This window comes from Cavia porcellus, unplaced genomic scaffold, assembly GCF_034190915.1.
Source record: "Cavia porcellus strain 051 isolate PalLab524CR breed Dunkin Hartley unplaced genomic scaffold, mCavPor4.1 scaffold_8, whole genome shotgun sequence".
Taxonomy (NCBI): Eukaryota; Metazoa; Chordata; class Mammalia; order Rodentia; family Caviidae; genus Cavia; species Cavia porcellus.
In genome coordinates this window covers 47,865,794-47,876,149 of record NW_026947491.1, presented here as the reverse complement: position 1 = coordinate 47,876,149, position 10,356 = coordinate 47,865,794, and the positions used below count along the sequence as shown (strand labels likewise).

General features: G+C 31.6%; 1 pseudogene; it reads left to right on the top strand.

Moving 5' to 3' along the window:
- The first annotated feature begins 2,859 nt into the window (after nt 1–2,859).
- Nucleotides 2,860–3,789, top strand: LOC134477165 (olfactory receptor 6C3-like; annotated as a pseudogene).
- The last annotated feature ends 6,567 nt before the right edge of the window (nt 3,790–10,356 follow it).

Here is a 10,356-nt window from a genome sequence, read left to right as displayed (position 1 = left end):
CTGTAAGAGGGAAATGGTGATTTATTAAAATATAACTCCTACACATGTAATCTGAATACATATATATGCAAATGCATGCACAAGAATGTGTTATAACATTATAATTAAGTATATTTGTTGGCTGAAACATAATTTATGTAGTGCTATTGTTACAAAATTTGAGTTCTGTCTCAACAAATTGACATGCAGAGATATCCATTATATATGATTAATTGTAAAATCAAACAGGAAAGTTGCCAAATATCTTGTGTAGTCCAGTTACATTCATGTACAAAGAAATGTTCTTTCTAATTGTGTAAATATGATTGTGGATGAATATACAGAAAGTAAATACCTTATAGAACTACCAAAAATATTTTATATTGAGTAACTTGAAAAATTGAGTGAAAATAGAAGAAAAGAAAGAAATATCTAACTCCATAGGCTATTATGTACCATGACAATGAATTCTCATTACATAAACAATATGCTGTATTAATTTTAAAAATTAAAAAATAAATCTTAAATTATTCTTAGTTTAATTTTGCTTTTTGTTTTGTTTCATCTTGTTTCTGGATGGATTTGGTTTGTTTTGGTTTGGTTGAAGTTGAATTGGCTTGGTTGGGTTTTTGGTACTAAGAACTAAAGCAGGGCTTTCACACCAAGCCACACCAAAAGCTCTTTTTAATTTTTTTTTTTTCACTTTTAGACAGTGTCTCACTAAATTGGGAGTTTCCATGCTCAGTTCAAAATCATGATCTCTCCTTTTCAGTCTCCTAGTCTGGGAATACAAATATGGACCACTTTGCCCAGCTTACTCTTCTGGTGTTTAGACATTAATTTTGTTTTAGGCATTCATTCTGCTCTGTGCTACAGAGATATATAAATGAATAAAATGTAGATACTATTCTGGAAGTCCACGGTGGGGTAGATCGGTCTAGTATATAACCAACACCTCCTTGTAAGGAATTGAAAATAAACTATCTCCTAACTATATACAGAGTTCAAATGTGTATTAGGAAAATTAAGTACAAACAAAAGGAAATGGGTCAGTTTTATCAGCTGATTGTTACAATGTTGTACTTTTACTTTTATCCTACTAGACAGTCTCTCTTTCCAGAAAGATACATCCTGACCTTGCTATATCTCCTGAATTTATCTCTGCTTTTAGTTTTCCTTTCTTCAATCTAGTATCTTAGACATTTATACCAGAAGATTAAGTTGTGATATCTCTATATATTATTCAATTCTTTATCTTACTTAGAGAGCTTTGAGATATTTTACCTTACAGTAAGTTAAAGTAGTATACTTGGAAAATTAGCTTACAGAACTCTAAAGGTTTGTAATAGTAGGCTTTGAATTTCAGATCAGAGAAACAATTTTTTGAAAGATATAAGATAGAAACAACAAATTTATTTTTCTACAAAGGCAAGCCTGCTAGAAATCTTAATTCATAATATGTTTTTTTCTGCATAAGAGTATTTTATAAAAAAAAAAAAGACATGACAAAGTTTCCCAAAGAACTTCATATTTCATAGCGCTTAAGAAAATTTGAATTACTTGATTGATATCATTAAGATATACCAAAAAACATTTCCACATTAGTAAGTAAATATTTGTGCTTTAGCGGAAAATTTTTTAGAAAAAAAACGCAAGGATACACCAATTACCATGCTGGTATTTGATACCTACTAATTTTACATTTTAATGTATTTTGACCATGGTTCAAGCAATTTTCTACCTTTTAATCTGCCAGTTTTTGAGATATATTGTCAAAAATATTTATATTTCTAAAGAAGTACTGATTTAAAAAATAAGCAAAGAATAAAAAAAAAAAAAAACACTGTATGACTTAATATTTATCACCTACTGAGTTGTCCAGTTCATTCCATAGGAAGTAATGCTAGAATGCAACTGAAAGTTTATACCATGAACATAATGTTGAAAGATAACGTCTAAAAGAGAACAAGAGAGATAATGACATATAGATTAACTTTTACAGCTTTATGGTTTCTGTAGTGAATCTGACAAAATATTTTATTTATTCTGATGAGTGCTTTGGAAAATAGTTAATATACCTGGGAATGAAAAAACTCCTTTATGAATTCCTTCTTGTCTTTAGGAAAACATTTAGTAAAACACAAATTATACATAATAAAGAAAAGTCAGATGTTAAATAATGGACATAAAACAACAAAAATGAATGTTTAAAAACTATTATTGAACTCTGGTTCTGTGAATTTTAATGAATTTTTCTGACCTCCCTTTTTCATAAATTTATATTTTTCATTTTATAACCAAGTTGATTTAAGTTCCATACTTCTGCAGTAGCACTCTCACTTACTTTCATGATTATATTATAAAATACATGTAAAAAGAATAAAAAATTAACCACTATTAAACATAGTATTAGTGATTAGTTCATTGATTCCCACAAATAGATTTTGTAAATTTTTAATAATGTCAGAATTAAAGCTAAAAATTAGATACAGTTCTTCATTCCTAAAAGAATACAGTATCAGAAATGACTGATCAGTATGCAAATTGAAGATGTAGTTAATAAATACTGTTGTAGAAATCTCTAATCCAAAGATATATTTCATGTGTAGAAAATGTGACTAAATATAAGTCTGATGTTTAGTTATTGATGGGGGGGCCTTTAGACATAAATCTGTGAATAAAAGATTCTTCTTCAATTTATGTATACATATGTTTTGCTCTACTATGAATGAATGAATATCACCTTTTTTACATGAAATATGTCCATTGCTTCATTTTATTGGTGATAGTTCATATAATATTCTCAATTATTTCACATTCAGCTTTTTCCTTGTTTTTTGTTTTTACAGCAATAGATATTTTTTGAAAGAAAAAATGAGTATGAGAAGCCACATGGTGATTACACAATTTGTTCTCTTAGGTGTATCTGACAGTCAGAAACTTAGGCTGTGATTTTTATCTTTTTATTTATAACATATATTAATTGTTAATAACATATTAAGTAGCACTGGAGACCTCACCATCATCATTCTCACCTTGTTAGACCCACAGGAGAAACTTCTCCTTCTCGGAAATTACATTCACCAGTGTTTCCATCCCAAGATTTTTGTGCTCAATAATTACTAAATTCAGGACCATTTCTTATAATGACTGTTTAGCTCAATTATTTTTGTTCATCTCCTTGGGTGTGTCTGAATTTTTTCTTTTGACAGCTATGTCCTGTGATCACTATGTAGCCATCTATCTCCAAGCCTCTGCACTACACCACCAAGAATAAGAAAATCTGTAACTTCTGGTCTTCATGTCTTGCCTGGAAGCATTTCAGACCATTTTCCCAGTACTTATGCTTATTCTCAAGTTGGACTTCTGTGCGTCCAATGTCACTGATCACTTCTTTTGTGACTATTTCCCCGTCTTACAAATCTCATGCTCAGATACATGGTTTTTAGAGACAATTGGTCTTTACTTTGCTTTTGTTACCCTGTTCATCACATTGGCTTTGGTAATTCCTTCCTACATATGCACTGTTAACACCATTCTGAGAATTCCGTCTGCCAGTCAGAGGAAAAAAAGGCTTTTTGTACTTGCTCATCTCACATGATTGTCACCTCCATCTCTTATGGAAGCTGTATCTTCATGTATGCTAAGCCCTCAGCAAATGAAAGAGCATCGTTGACCAAAGGAGTAGCTATTCTCAATACTTCAGTTGCTCCAATGCTAAATCCTTTTATTTACACCTTAAGGAACCAGCAAGTAAAACAAGCTTTCAAAAATTTGGTTTATAAAGGAGTGTTTTGCAGAAACAAATGAAGATCATTATTAACAAAGAGAATTTCTTTAACTGAATAATGGAACAAAGGAACTAAACTTTGCACTGCTCTCTAATATCTCTCTCAATTATGTGCTTTGCTGAGATCATTGACTTCAGCTTTTTTTGTAACTTGCAAGTGACTGTGAAGTGTCTTCCTTTAAAATTATCTGTAGGACTCATGTAATCATTCATTTTAAATTATGTATAGATAATCAGTAGGACATGAATCACTGCCATTATTAATATTACAAAATAGTTTACCTTAGTGAACTACAGGAGTAAGCACCATTTTAAGAAGCTGATTCAAATTTTCTATTTTCTTTTACAATTTCCTTTTTAAACTTATATGAAATATGAAGTATATTAATTACATATAATATACATTTCTTGCATATTCTCTGCATGGAAGCATTTCCGTCCAGTTCTTCTTAGTCATTTGATTAAATTAGGTATTTTTTTCTACTTGAATGCAATTCGAAGTTTATAGTATTCTCTGTTACCTGGCTATGCTGAAAGCACATTTTATAACTATTTTTGTATATTCTACATATATATATATATATATATATATATATATATATACTTTCAAAAATATTTAAAAGATGAATACTATGGTAACCACCAATACTTCATATAACCTAGAAATTGGATAAAATTTTCCTAAATGATAATAGTTCTTCTAGGGAACATTTTGTTCTCTGCCAAGTTTGGATCAGGTATATTTATAATTAGAGACCAAAATAAACATGGTTATGTTTTTCCATGAATAGGCAAATTTATGCTCAGAAAAACTGCATAAACTCACTACCATCATAGAATAATACTAATCAAATGATAGCCTGATTTTAAAAGAAAACAAAAAATAGTCTTCCCCATCTATATTTTGCTAGATTTTACTAAGGATGCACAAAACATTTTATTGGCTTTTCTCAGTTACATTACCACTTGCCAGGGAGAGAGCTAGCTCTGAACTTGTATTTGGCCTATAAATTATAGCATTAGTCAAAACAAGAAAATTCTCGTTTACCATTGTTGTTGAAGTATTCTTCAATAGAGTGAACAGTAAAAAATTGTACAATAATAAAAATTCTTAATGGAAGGATGATTAAATAACAGATATAATGGATGTACTTATTATATTTTGGTTTTTTTTTTTTTTTTTTTTTGGTTTTGCCTTGTTTTGTTTTTGGTACTTGGGATCAAACTCATGACCTAGAGCTTGCCAGGCTTGTGCCGCTGAGCTTAATCCCAGATCCTGCTTAGTATAATTTAAAAGATTCTCAGTTTCAAAATATCACTGGGTATTGGGTATGAATCCACATTAGTAGTTAAGCTTCTGAATTTGGTTGCCATGTCTTCACCAAAAAGCGATGCCATGGGAGATAGAAATCTTCACATGTAGTACTGCTGATTGTTACTACTTTTTTTGTCTTATTGCCATTGTCCCTCAAGATGCTCTTCCGAATTCCATACTAACATGCATTGTAATTTACTTCCCTTTGTGTTTTGTGTGTGTTCCTTTTGTGGCAATTTTGATTTAATGAATGAATCCCTTTAGTTTGGTAGAAGACAAAATCAGTAAAATTTTAAGTATCTCAGATTACATTAATATCTACATAAAAATGGTGTCGAACAAATTTCAAATATCTTGTGTTATTATTTCTGTTTTATACCTTTGCTTTTTCCTCATTCTATATTCACATTGAATTTCTAAGCAATTAACTTTTCATCTAATTTCTGAAAGTGAACTCTGGATAAAATGGGAAATGTAAGACAAAATCTTTGACAGTATAAAACAAACTAAAACAGTGGAAGAGGAAGAAAATATTTTTAGAAATAATGGATTCCTTTTATTACAATAACACTGACTAATATTATTACTATATTGGTCATTCTTAGGGAAAATTAAACTATACAGTAAAGCAGAGTAAGTAAGACATACAAAAGGCAATTGAAAACTGTTAAATTTCACCATTGATGCAATATTAAACACTTCAACTTTGGAGCACATTAAATAGACTATATTGTGATAATGTTTGGATGTTTGATGTATGAGATCATGAGATGGCTACTATCTTCTCTTTCATTGTATCATTTTATTTTCTGCTGATTAAGAACAGGAATGCACTATATCTATATATCTGTGTCTCTGTATTTTTAATCAAATACAGGGTATGTAGTACTGTATGTGAGAGAAACTAGTTTTTGGAGGCCTGAGACTGTTGATTATTTGCTATCTGTATAAATGAATAAAAGTTATGTAATATTTGAAAGTTTTAGTGATTTATTTGGAAGTAGGATAAAACTTTCTTAAATGTGTTTTAAGAGGTGAGGCAATATACAAAAGGTTTCACACTAGACTAGATAGTACCTTTAAATAAAACACAATTTATAAACATCCTTCTCAGGGTTAAGAAATAATTTCAACTAAAAGAAAAATAATTTGATACAGCTGTTCTTAGAGCTTAAGTGCCACATCATTCTGAGAGTACACTACTTCTAATTTTATTTAATTCTCATGAACACTTGAAATTTCAAAGATGTTTCAAACACACTGAAGCTAAATGACTTAAGTTTTCTGCAGTCAAATTCATTACAAGATCAATTTGTATTTTAAATCTATGTGTCTCTACTGCCAAAATTCAAATAATTTGTGTGGTAATAAATTTAACTTACAATGTCACAAATTAGAAATTAGTAGTTTTGAGATAACTACCTTTATCACATCATTTTGTTATTAAATTATATATGGCTAATTAATAAACTGAAAGTATTAGATTCTACTAGACAGTTACAAAAACCTTTACAGATATGTTATTATAAATAAAATTATTATTAAACATGGTTTGATGTCTTCTGTTTTCCATTTCCTTATTTATATACAACAGGATGAATGCTGAGGATGGAGACTGCCAATCAAATTAATAATGAAAAATATTCATTTCTTTCTAAGTAGTGTCATGTAAAATAATGGTAAAACACAATGAGGAGATATTTCAGTAAAAGAACTATGGTAGCCTCTCCATAGATTTTCCCACTGGGTCCTTGCTTCATGCAGACTGACAGAAGGAATGTTTGAGTCCTGACCCATGATCTGGAATGCTTGCCATAAGTACTAGAATTGTATTTGAGTGTAATTATGAAGCTTAGACAGATGTTGTTCATATTGCACTAAATTTCCTTTTTTATAATATATTATTTCAAAGACAAAAAAGCTCTTTGTATTCATAAGGTAAAAAGAAAAATGTGACATGATCAATAAAATACATTTTTGCAGGTATACATTATGAAATTTTTCTGATCTTTTATGAAGCTTAATAGAAAAAAGAATTAAGTAAATGTTGAATAAGTGGAAATCATACTTTCAAGGTTGTTGAATTACTCAAAACATTCACAAGATACATATACATGCACACAATGCATCCTAGAAATAAAAATGGAAGGAAATTCTCTTATCAGTCTTTCAAAGGAACAAGCTTTTATCCTAAAACTTAATATGTCTTTTAACGTGCCTTTTATTTTTCACATTGAATAAACTGTATCTTATCTAGTTTATTTGGAAGGTCTGTGATAATATTTAGATGATGCTGGATATTTGAGACCAGCCATATAGGATGTTTCAGAATGAAAGCCCTAAAATGTTTTACAAGCATCTTATTTAATAAATATTAAATATCATGGTTATATTTTAGTAGCTCAAAGAATCTGTATCATTGGAAGTAAAAAATGAAGTAACTGATAAAATGAGTGGGAAGTGAAGCCTTAATAACTTAATCCATGTTCTTCCAGAGAAAATATGGTCCTACATGCAGAAATTAGATGAAATGATGAGCTAATTACTTAGAAATGTTATTCATCTTCTACACCAGTGCATCTTTGAGATAGTTTAAGGCTTTTGGAATCTTATAATTTTTAAACATTAAAATTTAAGTCCTCTAAAGAGCTATAATGCTCATAAGTTATATACACCTTATTTTATGTTAGAACATGAACAGAGTCCCTCGAACTTTTATAAAAGTTTTACATAAAAGCTTAATATAACACACTCTCCAAAATCCTGCACCTGTTCCTATTGGATCGCCAACTGATAGAGTGTCATTAAGCCTCTTTCTCTGGCCATGAAAAACTGCTTAATAGAAGAAAATGCTTGGATTTTTGTGATGATCTCATGAACCGTATATATATATATATATATATATATATATATATATATATATATTAGAACTGGGGATTGAACCCAGGGCCTTCACACAGAGCTGCATTCTCCACCTGCATTTTCCTTTCTATATCATCTATATCTATCCATACACATATGTGTGTATATATATATATATTGTATATATATATATTTTTTTTAAATTTTTTGACAAGGTCTCACTTGGTTGCCCTGACTGGCTTTAAATTTGTGATACTTTCAGTGCTGTATCCCAGAACATTGAGATTAAAACCTATCCCATCATGCCTTCTCAGTATTCATGTACCATCTCTTAGAGTTCTTGCTATATTCCTTCACCACCTCTAATTAGTGGCAAAAGAGAGTGAGTCATAGCATTTAACATGTTTTCAAAGAATTCATAATAAAAACATTTAATAAAATTCAAAAAAGTTTTTAATGCAACTCTTTCATGCATTTTAGTATGAGAAAAACAGAAACATAATATACGTATTTCCAAATGTGAGTGTCTATCATCAGGAAGTTATTGCAGGAATTTCAGTCTTGAAATCAAATCTTGCCTATTTAGTGAGAAGGTACTTTTCACTGCAAGATGTTGCCAAATTCTGTAGGCTTTTTTTTTAGATACTTGGTATCCTGCACAAAGTATTTGACAAGACACGAAAATGGTAGCAAGGCTTTACATTTATTAAAGGTAGCAAAACAAGTATACTCTGCAGAATAACATCAGGCTCCTGAGAGAGCTCACAGTGGTTACAAGGTTAATGACAATGTCTATCTCTTTTTCTTCAGGCTGATATTAGATCTAGGCTTTCCTGTCAAAAGCCTGCTTAATTTTAGTTCACAAGAAGTGAATATAGCACTTTCTAATTGATCGGAGGTTCAGGGCTTGTAACTGTATTCTCATGCATGTGTTCTAGATCTACATGATCAATAGGTCATGCTCATTTGCTTAGCCAGTAGGACATGACATAATATCCTGCCTCAAAGGTGTTATGAAATCTCGTGCTTTTAAGAAGATAAAGGACTTTTAAGAGTCCAGCAGGGTACATATTAAGATTCTTTGCATCTTGGGCTTCACACTGACAGGTTCATATGCTGCTCTCTCAGGGGCACACTGCCTGGCCTTCCAGGACTTTTTCTGAAATCTGTGTGGAAGCCATCCTAACAGCACAACTCTTGCATTCTGCATCAACCTGAAACTAATGCCACATAAACGATGTTAGAATCTACTGCCAGATGGAGCTGTATACAGGCTTCCTTTTTCCCTGGCTGAAGATATTGTGTTCCTGAATCACTGAGTATTCTGAATATTAGGAACAAATTCTCTATACTGTTGCCATTCTGGAATATAGTTTTCTGTGACTTTCTTGTTAAAGTCTTGGGCTTTAGCAATTTGAGACAGAAAAGATGGAGTCTTGCTGCTTCTTGTGGTGCACTTGGGACACCTTTCCTATTCTCCTGTTCTTTCTCAACAATCATAATTACCTCTGCTCTGTCTTTGCAGTCCACAGCTTTACTGGATATTTGGCCAAACTCAAAATATTTTAAATTATTCTGCTGGATTCTCTGCTCTTGATTCACATCAGTCTGGCTAAAATCCTCCAATAATAGCCATGCCACCACCTCAATATTAGACAGTTTCCTTCTACAAGATTAGTTAGTCCACTGTCCTTGACCTCAGTTACAGGTATAGCCTCTGAACAAAAGCAAAATGCAGATAAACTTTTTGCAAAGCCTTAGCACATACTATCTGGACTCCAACAGCCAGTACAATCCTTCTTCCGAGCATCAACCTCTGGAGTCTGATCTTTAACAGTAGAATTTCTGTCAGTCTTCTGGTCTTCTGATCTCTAACCAGAATCTCCCATACAGAACAACCCAAGATATTCCTGATCACTCACCCCTTCAGACAACATCTCTGAATCTTTCTAAACTCTTCCCACAAGAAATTGCCCAAGGATCCTGCACCACATAGTCAGATGTAGTCACAGTGACAATCTCTCTTCTCTGGTAACAAATTAGGTGTTAGTTATTTTTCTCTTGTTACTGAGACAAAATACTCAACAGTCAAAGTTAAGGAAGAAAAGGTTTATTTAACTCACAATTTACAGGAGTTTCAGTCCATAGTAGGCTGGCTCCAAGGCAGAGTGGCACATGGCAAAGGGCAACAGTTTATGGCACAGGAAACAGCAAATGTAACAACAGCAAAAAGAGAAGAATATGCGTGTATGCCTCATTCCCTCATGTATATGGTATGCAAGTATCTGACACAGGGTGTGTGTAGTAGTCATAATCCCAGGATTGGACCATGAATCAATCACAAATTCTGAAGACTTGCCCCATGAAGCATGAGACTTTTGGGGACATTCAAACACATATCATAACTGAG